General features: G+C 38.5%; 1 long non-coding RNA gene across 1 annotated transcript in view; it reads left to right on the forward strand.

Annotated features, from left to right (window-relative positions):
- Positions 1–213: 213 nt before the first annotated feature.
- LOC140606502 (uncharacterized) overlaps positions 214–15,265 on the forward strand; it is a 72,047-nt gene continuing 56,995 nt past the window's right edge. The window contains exons 1-2 of the long non-coding RNA XR_012008853.1: positions 214–1,117; positions 2,271–2,355. This is a non-coding gene — a long non-coding RNA (uncharacterized lncRNA). The remainder of the gene's footprint in view (positions 1,118–2,270; positions 2,356–15,265) is intronic.

The raw sequence follows: 15,265 nt of genomic DNA on the forward strand, positions 1-15,265 counted from the left end.
CTTTGGTTAAGCCCTAACATCAGCAAACCAAGACTTAAAGGCAGTTATGGCTCCCCAGAAATGAAATCTTAGGCCAGTCAATCAGAAATTGCCTGCTGAGCCCTAGTTAGGTCATCTGCTGGATAAGACCCCTGACCACCCTGAGAGGAGCGTAACCTTGCAATACCCAACGCAGCCGCCAGGGGCAGGGGTCACCAGGGCACCGACCTGGGCCGCACCGACCTGGGGCGCCCCCTGAGCCCGCAGCTTTCCTGCTGCCTCCGGGGTGGGAGTCGCGCTGGGATCCTGGCTCCGCAGCTCCGTGGGAGGCGCTTTCAGACTCTGGCCATTTGCCTTTTCGGAACCGGGTGTGACTTAGACACCCACTGGGTCTCGGGTCAGACCGGGCCCGACTCAGAAACCCGGGGAGTCAAGGTCACACGGCCTCTGACGTGGAAACCGGAAGTCTTGGTCCGACTGAGAAACCAGACCGGGTCTGCAGTTGGACTGGGTCCAATTTAGAGACCCGCTGGGTCTGCGGTCTGACTGGGTCGCGTTCAAACTCAGGAAGTCGAGGTCGCCCAGCCTCAGACGGAGAAACCGGAAGTCTTGGTCTGACTGAGAAACCAGACCGGATGTGGGGCTGGACCGGGTCCGACGTAGAAACCGTATGGAGTCCGTCGTTCTGGGTCCACTCGGAAACCAGGAAGGGGTGGGTCCCGGCTGGGTTGGGTCTGCCTTACGCTGGACCGGCACCGGCGTGAGGCATCCGGTGAATACAATTTCATTGCAAGCCTGAACAAGCAGGCTAGCCTTCCCAAAGGTAATCTTGAATTGCCGTGGCCACCGTGGAGAACTTTTCACCTGCACAAACTTCTTCATTTATGAGATGCCCTGGAGTAAACGAGGTCTCCGCCAAGCGCTCTCGCCATAAAGAATAAAGGAAGAATTAATTTTCCTCTTCTGTGGTTCCCGGTGGCCGGGATAAGGCCTACCGGGGCTCCCTACTCACTCCAGTGCCTGCAGGCGGGATCCTGAGAAGACACAGAAGCCTCGGGGAGGAAAGAATTCTTCCCGAAGTCAGCTCTCCCTCCCACCTTGATCTCTCTGCCTGTAGTCTCCGGGCAAGAAAGGAAAGGTAAAATTTCACATGTCCTCCTTCTTTGCAAACTCAGACTGTCAGACAAAAACATTGGCAAGACTTGGATCTTTGAATTATGACGCCCTTTGCTTTGGGGTACCCACTGGTTGCCCATCCTTGCCCTCCCGGAGACAACCGTTGCTTTGTTGTTTGGCTCATTTTGTGTCCTTAGAACGTGTCTTTTTTTTTTTTTTTTTTTTTTTTTTTTTTATTTATGATAGTCACAGAGACAGAGAGAGAGAGAGGCAGAGACACAGGCAGAGGGAGAAGCAGGCTCCATGCACCGGGAGCCCGACGTGGGACTCGATCCCGGGTCTCCAGGATCACGCCCTGGGCCAAAGGCAGGCGCTAAACCGCTGAGCCACCCAGGGTTCCCCTTAGAACGTGTCTTGGTCGCAGATGGAGAGGCCCCCAAAAGATGACCATCCAGAGAGGTGGGAGGCGCCCCATCTGGGGCGAGCTCCCGGCGGGCAGGAATGTGGATTATGCTCCTTCTGGCTGGGGTCCTGTGCGTGTTGCCAGCTCTCAAAGGACTTGCCAAAGTCCATCTTGTGGTTTTATCTTTGAAAGTGGGAGGGCGGTGTCTTTTGCCTCCATGCATTTGCGCGGGGGGGGGGGGGGGGGGGGGGGTTGTGCAGTGCCGCCAGGAATATTTGCTGTTTGTCCTGGCTGAAACCCGAGAAGATACTTGAAAAGATTTCTTTTTAAAGTGTTCCATGGTCAGAAGTTGGCCACATGGGAAGCTGATAGAGCTTGATGGGAACTTTTTCTGTCCCTAATCTAGAAATGGACTATGTGCCTAGAGATAAAGGAAAACATTCGAAACCTTGGTGAGGATTTGCTAAAACATTCCAAGGACACAAAGCTCTAAGTCTAAAACATAGGAATCTTTTGATTTCCGTCTTTATTTAAGATCTTCTTCCTAATATAAAGAAGCAGACTGAAGACAATATAGTGGATCAGTGGAGAAGTCATTTGATACCATGCAGGTTGCAACCCAATTCTTTTCGAGGAATTAGAAACAACTGTATTTGTCTTACAAATCTAGTTTTTCCAAGAATAGAAATGGGATCCTAGAAATAATTCAAAGCCCACCTATTTTTTTTTTTTTTTTACCAATCCCCAAACCTTCTCTATTCATTTCAAAAAGCTTGCAGATATTGTAAAACATCTGGATTTAGGGAACAAAAGTCCTTCTTGGTGGAACTTGCCTTCTCCCGCTGTGCTTTTGAGATGTAAGTATTCTATCTACCTGGTGTTCTCCAGGAATCAGGGTGGTTCTTATCAGAGGGAAAAGAGAAAGAGAGAGACTATTTTGAAACTAGGCCTTTTAAAAATCTTACAGGTCTCTTTCACAAACATTAGTTTAAAAAAAAAAAAATTCCATCTGATCAGGCAAATTTAACTTATTCCATCTTCCAGAAACACAATTTACATCCCACTATTCTTTCATAAAGTAGTGAGTTTGGCATTATTATACCTGTCTTTTGGCTAAAATATTCAAATAAAAACTATAAAGTTTCTGTATCTGTATATTCATGTATATTTAGATATGCATGTTATAATATGCAGTTTTTTCTACCTCTGGGTTGAATTGCCAAAATTCATACGTAAATAGCTCTATATAATGGCTTAAAGAAAACTAAACATGTATACTCCCAGAAATATAGAACACCTAAAGCATGAGCTACAAAAGTGAAGATAAACAAGTGGTACCACATCAAACTAAAAAGCTTCTGCAGCAAAAAGAGCCATCAACAAGATGAGGAAACAAGCTATGGAATGGGGGAGGAGGTGGAGATTGCCAACCATATATCTAATAAGAATAAATGTCCAAAATACATAAAGAACTCCTAAAACCCTAGCAAAAAAACCAAATAACCCAATTTTAAGAATCGGCAACGGATCTGACATTTCTCCAAAGAAGATATATGAAAGGCCAATAGATATGTGAAAAGATGCTTAACATCACTAATCATTAGGAAAATGCAAATTAAAACCACAATGAGGGGCACCTGGGTGGCTCAGTTGGTTGAGCGGCTGACTTGGTTTCAGCCCAGGTCATGATCTCAGGGTTATGAGATCGAGCCCCACATCAGGCTCCACACTTAGCAGGGAGTCTACTTGATATTCTCTCTCTCTCTCTCCCTCTCCTTCTGCCCTCCCCCCACTTGCTCTCTCTTTCTAATAAATAAATCTTTTAAAAAATATATCTGCAGTCTCCAGTTCATAGCAGCATTATTTTCAATAGACAAAATATGGAAACAGCCTACATGTCCATTGATGGATGAATGGATAAAGGAGTTGTGGAGTGTGTGTATACATAAAATAGATATTATTAATATAATATTAATTATATAATTATATATTATAATATTATTATAATAATATAATAATATTATTCATTCTTAAAAAATACAAGGAGGTCTTACAATTTGCAACAATGTGGATGGATGCTGAAGATATGCTAAGTGAAATAAGTCAGACAGGGAAAGACTCATACTCTAGGATCTCCTGTCAGACTCTATTTAGAATTTGATTTTTAGAACATCAAAAGGTTTGAATATTTGAATAAATAGGATTACTGATCATTATGAAATAATAATTAACTACTTAATGAAAATGGTTATAGAAGATGTTAAAGGCAAATACAGAAGGTTACATAGGTGTGAACAAAACCTCGCTCTTTTAATACTGAGAATACTGGGTTTTCTTTTTTTTTCTTAAGATTTTATTTGTTTATTCATGAGAGGCACAGAGAGAGAGAGAGAGAGAGAGAGAGAAAGAGAGGCAGAGACACAGGCAGAGGGAGAAGCAGGCTCCATGCAGGGAGCACTACGCAGCACTCCAGGATGACACCCTGGGCCGAAGGCAGGAACTAAACTGCTGAGCCACCCAGGGATCCCCCAGAATATTGGGTTTTCTTAAGTAAGCAAAGAGCTATAAAAGTTCATGGCCCTCATACTGCTTGTTTGAGTTGTTTGTCTCCAACAAAAAAAATCAATATTGTGCTAAATATAGTTTAGCCTATTTTTATTTTCATATGTATTAGATTAACAGATAAACTGAGGCACATTAAAAGTCTTTAAGAGTTTGAGCAAAAATTGATTCAAATCAAATAGCAGCTAATCCAGCCATATCAATGTCAAGAGTACTTGGGTGCTTTTTATGAAAATTACTTTTGTAAAAGCATCAGAGTAAAACACTGCCTGTAAATAATGAAAGACTTTAAAAGGCCCATTCTTAAAGATCTCATGAGAATTCATTATAATGGAATTGACAAGTAAATATGGTATTTTTCTGACACATAACATTTTAAGATAATAACTGGAATTATAACTGATAACATTATACCAACACTGTTGTTGCCAAATTACAAAGTGTCAAAACTTGGATGGATATTTCACAACTGAAGAAGGCTCCACTTGACATCTGGTCCTGTGCCAATGCCGGAGACCTCAAAATCAAATTGGCTAGGAAGAGAACTAGCTCCCATTGAGGCAGATTGCTTTTCCCAAGATGTCAGATCAAAACATTTTTTTCCATTCCTCCTTCCCTTTCTGACTATCCTTTTGCTAATTCTTACACCATGCAGGTATTTATGATTCTCTTGTCTATCTTTTGCTTTTCTCCGTCCCGGGACATAGCAGGCCATCGCAAGGGGAGTGTGTGTGTGTGTGTGTGTGTGTGTGTGTAATCCTACGTCCAAATGACTTTGAGATATAGCTCTGCCCATCACAAACATCTCCAGAATTTCCAATGCCTCAGTTTCTTTGGAACAAACTCAGCCTTCTCTCTATCATGTTGGAACTACTTAACCCTGGGGTCCATTTCTTTGGCTAACAACCCCAAACTTGGAGAACTTTGCATCTGGGCTCTCTACAAAGAAGGGGATACAAGGCAGGGAAAATAAGAATAAAACTGTGTAGTCTACAGACCCTTACATTATATTGGCCTCCATGGCTATCACCTTTTTATTCCCAAGCCACAGACTCAAACGGCAATCACCAGGAGATATTTGTGACTCAAAATGTGCTTCTTTTTGGCAGATGCCTAGGAGTAAGTGCAAATGAAGCTATGATTAGGAACCTGCCCTTAACTCTTAAAGATATTTCAGAATCTGCTGCTAAAGCAATAGCCCAAGGAAGATCTCTAAACCTATCCAAGTGGTTCTTGATGATAGCCCTTGATTATTATTTTTGCTGAGCAAAAAGACGTCTGTGCTATGGTCAGCACCACTTGTTGCACTTCGATTAACACTTAGTAAAGCTGAGACTCGGCTACATAAGATCACTGAACAAGTCAGCTTAAAAGAGTGACTCCTTCGGAATGTCTGTGTGGCTCAGTGGTTGAGCATCTGTCTTTAGCTCAGGTCCTGATCCCAGGGTCCTGGGATCCACTCCCACATCAGGTTCCCCACAGGGAGCCTATTCCTCCCTCTGCCTGTATCTCTGCCTTTCTCTCTGTGTGTCTCATGAATAAATAAATAAAATCTTTAGAAAAAAAAACAAGAGCGACTCCTTCAAATGGGTCTTTTTTTGACTAATTTATTCTGATTGGTTTGGGTCATAGAGACCATGGCTCTGAAGTACAGTCACTGGAAATTTTCCCTCTTTCAATTATCATACTGGTCTCTTGGCATATTGTTTTCACTCAGAAGTCTTAAATGCATGTTTGAAAGGGGAAAAAAAGTGCACGTTTCTACCACTAACCACCAAGCAAATGATTTCCCTAAGAATAGAACATCAGAAAAGGAACAAAAACAATGATCACATTAAAGAATGTGAACCTGATCTCATGACCTGTTAATACCATGCAGAGATTCAGCAAAAACTATGAAAACTCCAGAGTGATAGCAGGGAGTAGTGATAACTTAAACTTTTTATTACAAGTCTCAGGCTGAGAGTCTGATCAAAACGGGGAGAGGTATTGTTAAAAATAAGACAACAACAACAACAAACAACAGGCCTAAAATGGAATGGCTTCTGCTGAGCCCTATGTCACCAAACAGACTGAACTTAATTACAGTTATGTCTCTCTCAGAAATGAAATCTTAAACCAGTCAGCAATGGGGTGCCTGGGTGGGTCAGTTGGTTAAGCATCTGCCTTCAGCTCAGGTCATGGTTCTGGGGTCCTGGGATTCAAGGTTCCTCCCTGGGTTTAAGGATTGAGACCTGAGCAGTTTCCTTGCTCAGGAAGGACCTTGCTTGTCCCTCTACCTCTCCCCTCTGCCCCTCCCACCACTCATTTCCCCTCTCTCTCTCAAATAAATAAAATATTTAAAAACAAAACAAAAGTCTCCCTCTGCCTGTTCTCTCTCTCTCCAGATAAATAAATGGATAGATAAATAAATAGATGATAGGTAGATAGATAGATAGATAGATAGATAGATAGATAGATAGATGATAAATAATCCCTGATCAGCACTAGTTAGGTAATCTGCCTAATAGGTCCTTACCATCCCTTAAAGGGAAGAAATCTTGCAACAACCAACCCACTTTTTTGCTTAGTATAACTTCCTTGTTCCTGTTCCTTTCTGCCTATAAACATATTACATTTTGTTCAGCAACTTGAACTTCTTTTCTGTCTACTAGATTGGATGTTGCCTGATCTGAATTAATTTTTGCTTAAAATTTTAAATATGCCCCAGTTTATCTTTTAACACTATTAACGTATATGAAAACAAAAACAGGCTAAACTGTATTTAGCACAGTATTGGTTTTTCATTGGAGACACATGAATCATAAGCAGTATGGGAGCCATGAACTGACGTAGTAAAGTAATGGTGGCAGAGTTACTGTGGTTTTACAAGCCCTTCAGAACTATAAGAAAATATCTGGTTGGGCTCTGAATAAAATGTGTGAATTGGACATTGATTTCCTTCCTGCCGTAATGCAAGAACATTATTTTCTTTTTTTTTTTTAAGATTTTATTTATTTATTTATGACAGACACACAGAGAGAGGCAGAGACACAGGCAGAGGGAGAAGCAGGCTTCATGCAGGGAGCCTGATGTGGGACTCGATCCTAGGACTCCAGGATCACGCCCCGAGCAAAAGGCAGATGCTCAAACACTCAGTTACCCAGGCATCCCAAGAACATTATTTCCAACAGTATTTGCCAAAGGCAGCCTCTGGTTTCTTCTGCCAACAACAACAAAAAATTAATAAAAAATAAAATAAAATAAAATGGAAAGAAAAAAAGGAAATCTTAGAATTTGAACCCAAGAATTCTGACAGTGACTCCTATTGTTCCTGCATATTGAATAGCATCCTTGTACAGCACATCTACATGTTCATGTCTAATAAATATTTGCCAATGGGATTTATTCTGAAAACCACTCCCTTATTTCTTATTTGTATTTACAGAATTATATAGAAGACAAGTACTCTCAAATATAAATGGGACATAAATATTCTGTTTGCCATGTAAACATAACACAAATGCACAAACCTTTCTTCCTAGACAGATTATGTTAGAAATGCAAAGAGAACAGACAGGAAAGATGAAATTTCAGGTCTTTCATAACTCACATATTGCATCTGTGGGGGGATCCTGGCAAGAAACAGAAGGCGTGGTAGAATGAAGGTAATTGAGAAGAATTTAATAAAAGACATTATTTACAGGATTCTTGGGTGGCTCAGCAGTTGAGCGTCTGCCTTTGGCTCAGGGTGTGATCCTGGGGTCCTGGGATCGAGTTCCACATCAGGCTCTCCTCAGAAAGCTTGTTTCTCCCTCTGCCTGTGTCTCTGCCTGTCTCTCTCTCTCTCATAAATAAATAAAATCTTTTAAAAAAGACATTATTTACAAAAATATGAGCAAAGTTAGGGAAAGCCCACAAGGATAGGGGCTAGCCATGGAGAGGAGAAGAAAAGGGGAAGATATTGCCCCTCATGACCTAAAGGGGTAAGAAGAGGGAAGGAGTATCGCAAAGGATGGCTGCCTGATAGGAGTGTGGCTTTCAGAAGAGGGACACAACCTTTCTATCAGAAAGTTAGAAGTATAGGTCCTAACCTTGCATGTCTACTCCCCTTGAGATTCTGCTGCTGTTTTCTGTTGGCTGAACCAACATGGAAGCAGAGTGAAGGAAGCTCATTGATACTGTCCAGACAAATGAGCCTTCCAGGACCAAAAAAGAGTGGAGAAGACAGGGTCTGGAAAGACCGACAGAAAATGTCCATCTCAGTCCATCTGTTTGACTTTAGCATCTACTCTTGTCTTTTGTCCGGATAAGAGTAGCCAAAGTCTCATCATTTATTATCACAGAATGGTGTCAATTCTTTCATAGTTCCAATAGAAACTAAAAGTCTTTTCTCATTATTAGTGCCTTTTAAATAATTGAGCAAAGAGAGAAGCAAAAATATTAACCTAAAATATAGCTATTACAGTCCTGACTTCTGTATCTCGTCTATTATCTGTTGCCAGGGCTTAATTTGATCATCAGCTTTCCTTCTCCAATCACCCATTTCATGGCTTCCCTACTACTTCCCATGCTACTCTGATAGCATCCCTGCTAGACAGATTCTTGACCAGATTTTCAATACTGTTGCCTTAGTCTGTTTATGCTGTTTTAACAAAATAGCACAAGCTGGGTGGCTTAATAACATCAGAAATGTATTTCTCACAATTCTGGAGTCTGGGACATCCAAGATCAGGGTGCCAGCAGATTCTGTATCTACTGAGGGCCTGCCTCCTGGTTCATAGAGGGATGTTCTCACTGTGTCCTCATGTGGTAGAAGGGACATGGAATCTCCCTGGGGTATATTTTATAATGGCATCAATTCCACCCATGAAGCTCTGCCCTCATGACCTAATTACTTCATAGAGACCCCACTTCCAAACACCATTCATATTGGGAATTAGGTTTCAGCATATAATGGGGGGGGGGCACAAATATTCAGACCATATAACTGGGGAATCTAGGTCCTAGGTCTTTGGAATCTAGATTGTTGTAATTTTCCACTGTCCAGAACTAGTGGGCAGGAGAGTAACAGATAATCCAGTGTTTCCTTGGGATTCCAGCCATAGTCTCTTACTGTGTGATGGCATCCAAATTCTCCAAAGTACTCGAATAAATCACCCAACTCCTACATCTCTGTTGTTTGAACAGTCTAAAATGGCCAGGAAAGAGTCCAAAAGGCCAGGTGTTAGCTCCTAATTTAATAGAACTGTGCTTCTATCATGAGACTAGGGTTTCTAGCCCACCCAGAACAACTTTGTTGGTATAGAAAGCAAAAAAGTACTTAAATGGATTATAGGTATAGTGGTGATGATGTCAGTATCACCTGTATGTCTTGCTTCCTAGAATAAGAATTCAGGTTTAGAAGTTACCTTCTAGCCCTGTTGATAAAAATATATATCCCATCTTGTGGGATGGCATCCTAACCTCATGGAGTCTTGCCTCCAAGATGGCACCCTGGTCAATCCTTTAGCACACCATTTTACTATTCTATCAAGCTGTCCCTTTTTGGATAATGAGGCATATGGGAATAGCAGTGATTTTTATGAGAATGAAGCTTTTACTCCTATTTCTTTACCATAAAGTGAGTGATCTAATGATCAGCAATATCGGATGTCAACAAATCAGGCATGCTTCAAACCCACAAATGATAATGCCTGCAGATTTGCCACAAGCGGGGGAGATAAAGCTGTAACTAGAGAGTAAGCATCTATTGCTATGATGACAAATCATTGACCTCTCCAAAATGGAAAGAAATGATGTCTGTCTAGGGCTTAGCACTGGCTTTTGCTTTGCTCTTTCTTTATTTCATTCGTTAGTTCATTCATTCTTTCTTATGAATTTATCTAATCAGTCACTAAGTATAATGGCTTTTTCTCTATATCTTATTTATTTTTATTTTAATTACAGTGTATTTAACATACACACATACAGTGTTATATTAATTTCATTTATTTATCTATGTATGTCCTTCCTATTATCATTTCTTTTTTCTTTTCTTTTCTTTTCTTTTTTTTCTTTTTCTTTTCTTTCCCTCTCACTTCTGTATTTGCTGGGATTCTTTTCAAATGAGCATTTATCATTTTTCTAAAACAAAGTCAATAAAGTGACCATTCTTTTAAGATGTGCTTGTAAAACAGCAACAACAACTAGGCAACAATTGCTTCAACTAACTCATTAAAATAAATCAAAAGGGAAGAGATTGTAATGAATAGCTTGTACTCTTTTCCTTTATTTTTCCCAGAAAGTCTCATATTATCATGAATTTTATAATAGTATGATCAAAAGGATCATGGAATTGTGTTTTCCAATTTATGTTCAAAATTTTCTTCAAAGACAGCCAAATCCTTGGTAGTTTCCAAAAAGAATATAGCTAACACACCTTAGGGGTGATATCAGACACTCTTTCAAACCTGGCAGATGCCATTTAGTACACTGAATTATTAAATTATTTCTAGTAACCTAATGGCTTAAAAGACTTGCTGGATCTTCCCATAGCATCAAATTATTCTTCAATAGGAACTTAAGATAGTAGAAATTGATTCACCATGTACATAAACAATGTGCTTGATACAGCTAATTGCTTCTTGAGGCAAGTTGAAGGTAACTATTCTATGCTACTCAAACCCTGATATCTCTATTTCTAGTCATATATTTTCAAAAGATACTATTATCAAATATTTAAATAATTCTAAATTATCTTATTAAAATTATATTTCTATTATGGAACATTGATTTAAAAAAAGGAATCACAATACAGTCATTCAAAACTAACAAATACAAATGAAATACAAATAGGATTTTAACAGTGCACAGGAGGCATCTGAACAGATAGTATAAAGAAAATTATTTTAATTAGTGCACTAATGTTTGGGGTTGAATTGTGTTCTCCCCAAATTCGTGTGTTGAAGTCAGGAATAGGGTTGTTGCAAAGATATTAGTTAGGATCAGAATGGAATAGGGTGGGCCCTTAATCTAAGATGACTGTTGTCCTTACAAAATGAGGAAATGTGGACACATAAGAAGAACATTCTGTGATTGGACTTAAACATCACAGTCACGGAGATACCTGGAGCACATTCTTCCCTAGTGCCTTCAGAGGCAACATGGACTTCTAGACTCCAGAACTGTGAGACAATAAGTTCCTATTGTTTAAGACACTCAATTTATGATACTTTATTACCACAGCCCTAGAAAACTAATCCAAGTATTAAAAGAGGTTGGCAATGATACACCAATATTTTATGATAGATATTCAGTTGCATAACTATTACTCATGAGAAACTCATTTAAGAGAGAAAAGGAGGAAAATGAGCAGAAAAAATACTCAAGCAAACTAACAATATCTCCAAGAAGGTTGTTCTCATGCTCTTATCAAGGTTTCCAGTCCAAGGTGAGGCCAAAGGACTGATTTCCTTAGGAAACAGTGTCATGAAGGAGTCAGCAGGCAGAGAAAATTAATGACCAAAATGCCACATTGAACTGCAGATCTGTAGATATACTGAATCAGCTCTAAGACATTGCTCTAATAAATAATATACACATCTCATCTGAATGAGACTTAAATATTCAAGTAGTTGAAATTTAAGAATATTTGCCTCTTTTCAGTCTTATTAGACTTCCTAAGAAACTAATCATTTCTATCTGTTGGCCATAGGAGTCTCAAATCCTGCACATTTATCGTCAAAATGTTCATCAATTTCCAGATAACGTAAACCCACAAATATTTCCAGTGACCCTCTGTGAAGTAGAACAACAAAAACCAACATGAAAAGATAACTTCAGTGTTGTGCCAACATGAAAATATACAAATAGCTTCTGTTTCGACATGTATGTGACAAAACACAAAAATTAAAAAAAAAAAAACAAATATATGGTTGAGAGAAAACAGTGTTTTGGATAGGGTTTTCTTGTTCTGTGGTTTCTGAACCTCTGATGCATTGCTTGTACATCTTAGAATATTAGTATTTTATTCTGAAAAACAGGAGTTGATCCATTTTTTTAGAGATAGTGTAAATTTTATTCGTGGATTATTGAAAACAACCAGAGATTCATGCACAACATTGTGGAATTGTTTTTGATAAATTATCCTTGGCATTCTGGTTCAATTCCTACATTGAAGGACATTACAAGAAGGAACTGTATAGACTAGCTATTATTCCTGGCAGGAAAAAAAAAAAAAAGGTAATTCCAAAGATTTTATGGAAGAGATCCTGGGAAGGAACTTTATAGTGGGCAAGGATTAAAAGAACCAACAAAGGATAGCAATACATGACTGGATATGGAGGAGTAAGGGAGAAAATGTTGTTACCAGAACCATGGAAGAGCTATAGGTATGGGAGAAGGCTACCACAGGAGCTCTTGCCTGAAGTTAAGGAATATAGTTGCTGCTGGAACCATAGGCCCTGCATGGTGGGAGGAGAGTAAATCAGGACTCTGAACTATTTCTACTCTGCCTTTGCTTTTTTGTTGGTTTCTGTCAAAGTGCAAGAAAGTCCAGGAGAGGGAACTCAAGGAGGCCAGCCTTCAAAGACTTTATGAAGCAAGAAAAAAAAAAGTGGAGAAAACAGAGAGGGGGTTCACTTGGTTACTCCATTTAGTTAAAAGAATGTTAAAATACTCCCTACGACAGTGCTACGGTATCCTTTATGACCACCCATTGGGAGGAATTTCCTATAAGATTCAATTCCAAGAATGATTCCACTTACCTTGTATCTTCCCTTATCTAATAGAGCTTTTTAATATTTTCTCTTTGTTTTGGTTTATAGGAAACTTAAATGTGTGTCCTAGTTCTGATATCATATACAGGTCTTATAGCATCAGGTAGCTACAAGCCTTGTCCTTGGTTTGTTTTTAATTATTTTGTTTTCAATTTTCCCATAATTTGTAATTTGATATGCTGTATATATTGTGTAAAAAAATAATAATTCATCAGAATGAAAAACTTCTCTTCTTCAAAGTTTATTTAGAAAATAAAAAGGCAAGCCACAGACTGGAAGAAAAAAAAATGCAATACATATATCTGCAAAGAATATATGGGGGGAATATGTGAAGACACCTACAAATCAATACTATGGACAAATATCAAGGAAAAAATTGAGTGGGTACTTTACAAAAGAAGATATGGGAAGAACCAGTATAATATAAATGACATACACTGCTATTAGTCATTAGTGAAATACAAACCCACAAAAATGGTTTTCAAAAACTGGCAATATTAAATTTTAGAGAGACTGTGAAATAACCAGAACTCTCATCTGTTGTTGATGGTAGCGTAAAGTATTACAACCCTTTGAAAAACTATTTGGCAGTTATATTTTTTTCTTTAAAATGAAACATGTAACTACACTATGACTCAGCAATTCCATTCCCATGCCCCTACCCAAGAGAAAATGATAATGTATGTCCCCTTAAAGATTGATACTAGAAACGTCAGAAGAGATTTATAAATCATGTGAAAACCTGGAAACAACTGGAATGTTCATAAACACTGGAAATTAATAAACACATTGTAGTTCAATGTGATATAATGCAATGTAATGCTACTTAGCAGTGAAAGGAACAACTATTGAAACATATGGCAGCACTAATAAATTTCAAAATTATAATGCTGAGTTAGAAAGTCTTACTCAAAAGAGTACATGTTGTAGAATTGCATTTATGTGAAGTTTACAATAGGTAAAATAAATTCATGAAGACAGAAATTGGATCAATGAATGCTTCTGGTCAGGGGAGCAGATTGACTAAATAAAGAGGCACAAAGTTTCTAGGATCATGGAAACATTGTAAACCATAGTTGAGGTGATATATATGTTAAGCTTTTACTTAATGAACTCTGCACTTAAAATATGTGCATTTTGTGATATGTAAATTCAATTAAAAAGTATTAGAAAAAAATTTTTTGACTAGGAAGACATGATAAGAAACCTGAATGAATCTATGTAGGGCTACATTTGTCAACTATCTGCCCAGATCCTCAAACCTCTGCACAAAAGTACACTTTAAGGAATATATAATAGTAATTTTTGTGAACTATTAGCCATTACTGGAGGTCAATTTCTTTCAATTCATTTAAACAAACATTTCCTAAGTTCCTACTCTGAAAAAGACATTGAAGGATATTGGTGAAAGACAGGAAGATTCCCTATCATCAAGTAACTTGTCTAATAATAGGGTTTGAAAGACTGCAGTGAGAACTACTTCAAAGGCAAATTAAAAAATATTAAAATGTTAGCTAGTACAGGTTACAAAGTCATAGTTATTATAGTGGTCCTTGTACCTAGCATAGTGTGAGATATGGGGCAGGAGGAATTTCTAAAACCAAGTATTATTAAAGAATAATAAAGATATACCACTTTAAGGCAAAATTAGAAAGAAAAAAGGAGGGGGTAAAAACTGAGCCTTTTACTCCTCCTTTGAATCCTTTAGTACAGCAGCTTATCCAAAACCTGGTGACTGTGATATGTTAAAAGAGCTATGAGGTGGAGCAAAGCAGTAGCAAATTAATGTCCTTGAGGATTTTTTTTTTTTTTTTGGTCTTGACTAGTTAAGTAGATCCTGGGGAAGATGGATTGAACTTTCCACAGGTAAACTCTGTAGGTCAATGAAAATTTGAGTGTTTTCTTCTGGTGGATTTTGATCTATTACTTGCTTTTTAGATTGTAAAGCAAAAATACACAATGGCAATAATAATACTACAATACCTAGAGAAAAGTGTAGTGGTTAAGAGGCTTGGAATCCTGACTCTGTCACGTACCATCTCTGAGCAAGTCATTTAGTTTCTCCTTTGCCTTAGTGTCTCATTTGAAAATGGGAATAAAATGCAGTAGCTACATCATAGAGTGTTTTTGAGAATGATATATGATATTCATATGAACAACACAGCAATTCCCTAGGATGTAAACACTCAATAAATGTCTATTTTATTACTTTAAAAGTCACAAAGCCCTTCTGTATACTGCCTGGCTTTGGTGACAACTTAACATACATTAATTGTAATAATATTCAATATTTTTAATTTCGCTTTAATTCTTTTAACCTCAGCACTGTCTATGAGGCCTGGTACAACAAATATGTGTCCAATAAATAAACAAAATCTCACATCAAAAAAAGAAATTGAAATTGTCAAGTGGCCTGATTTTTTTTTTTTTAAACCAAACCAACACCTTTCAAAATAAACTCAGGGGA

Source organism: Canis lupus, chromosome 16, assembly GCF_048164855.1.
Source record: "Canis lupus baileyi chromosome 16, mCanLup2.hap1, whole genome shotgun sequence".
Lineage (NCBI taxonomy): Eukaryota > Metazoa > Chordata > Mammalia > Carnivora > Canidae > Canis > Canis lupus.